Below are 1707 nucleotides of genomic sequence, written 5' to 3' on the forward strand. Positions count from 1 at the left end.
TGATGATCAATGATGATCAGCTCTAAAGAAATTTGGAATATCATCAAATATTATGAACTTATGAACACACAAAGTTTATATTTAGCTCTTTACTCTTTTGGGTAACTGAAGCTTTAACTTATGGGAATATTTCTATCCTTTGTAAAGTTTTGGACACTTTCTATGGTGTATGCTTAATCATCTGTAATACTAGATTATCTGCAATCTTGCAAGCAAAATCTTTATCTTTAATTAAAAAACAAAAACATTTGAGGAAATGGTAACTAAGAAGTTGGTAAAAGATATCAATGAAGTGAAAAAGTATTTGAACTTCATGTCAGAGGAACTAAATATGGTGGTGAGGCAACAGTCAGACCTGTAGGATTTAATCAAAGAAGTGAGGTAAATGGAAGCTGTGATCAAAGATAAGGAAAAGAAGGTTAAGGGGTTTGAAAAAATAATTGGAAGATTAGGAGCAATATAAAAGACCTAGTGATATCTAGATTACAGCAAGTGACAAGCGAGGAGAAGATGCAACAAGAGGTAATCTGCATTCACTTGAAAAGAAGAGTATTCAATTCTTCTACAGAAAAAAGATATAAATGTATATCTGCCTGCCACTCTTACCTAGGGTTAGGAATTGATAAGGTTTTCACGATTCCAGAGGAGCTCTGGTGCTGCCTGGAACCGTTAAGAGAACCGCTAAGCTGTCAAATGGTGCCAAACGGTGCCATGGAATTGGAACACACTGAACAGGTTCTGAACAGGAACCGGTTTTAGATTCCCCATCCCTACTCTTACCTCAGAAGTCTAACAATAGTCCAAATATTATCATTCAATAGGTGAACTGTAAACATAAAATAGAATTTCTAAAATAGGCAAAAAAACTGAAGATTACAGGAGTATAGATTAGAGAGCGTCTTGATCTCACAAGGAGAAATAAAAAAGGAAGAGAAGATTCGAGGTACACAGACAAGAAAAAAAAAAAGAAGAAGAATGATTAATACACCAGAACAGGTGAAAGTTCTGCTTATCAAAGCATAAAAAAACTGGATGAAGGGTGGTACGCATTAAAGTTAGATAAAACTACTAGAAGGAAAACTAACCGTCTCGAAAATGTGCAGGAGTATATACAGTAAAACAGATCGTGTCAAAAATAGGAAATTGTTGGTGTTTATTTTATTCTAAAGGCAAATATCAAATTAACAAAATCCTTTAATCAGTCAAATTTAGGACTGATAGATGAATAATATGGGAGGAAAAGGTCCTTAAATCTGCAGATTGATTTTCCGTTACAGAAATAGCATATTTTTTTTTTTTAATATATATATATATATATATATATATATATAATTTGACACTTCTTAAATATATTACTTTAGGTCAAATAAAGCATGTTAAATAACTTTTGTGAAGTCCATAGAGACAGATTTTATTTTGTTCTTTAAATAAATTTCTAAGGATATGGAGGCGGCTTTAATTGTATTTTTTTTTATTATTAGAAGGTATCTTTTGGTAAACTTTTACTGTCATTTAAATATGTCAAGGTAGAAATAAGTGTCCCTATGATTAGAAATCAAAATGTTCTAACCCTAATTCGGATATGGCACTAGAGTTTTGTTGTGATGTTTTAGATAAGTTAGATTGGATATAGTCCAATTCATTGAAATTATAATTGAATTAAGATGTCATATTGTTCTCTGTGGTTTTATTGCTCAAGTTGTGAAA

This window comes from Cyprinodon variegatus, unplaced genomic scaffold (genome assembly GCF_000732505.1).
Source record: "Cyprinodon variegatus isolate N-32 unplaced genomic scaffold, C_variegatus-1.0 Scaffold204, whole genome shotgun sequence".
NCBI classification, from domain to species: domain Eukaryota; kingdom Metazoa; phylum Chordata; class Actinopteri; order Cyprinodontiformes; family Cyprinodontidae; genus Cyprinodon; species Cyprinodon variegatus.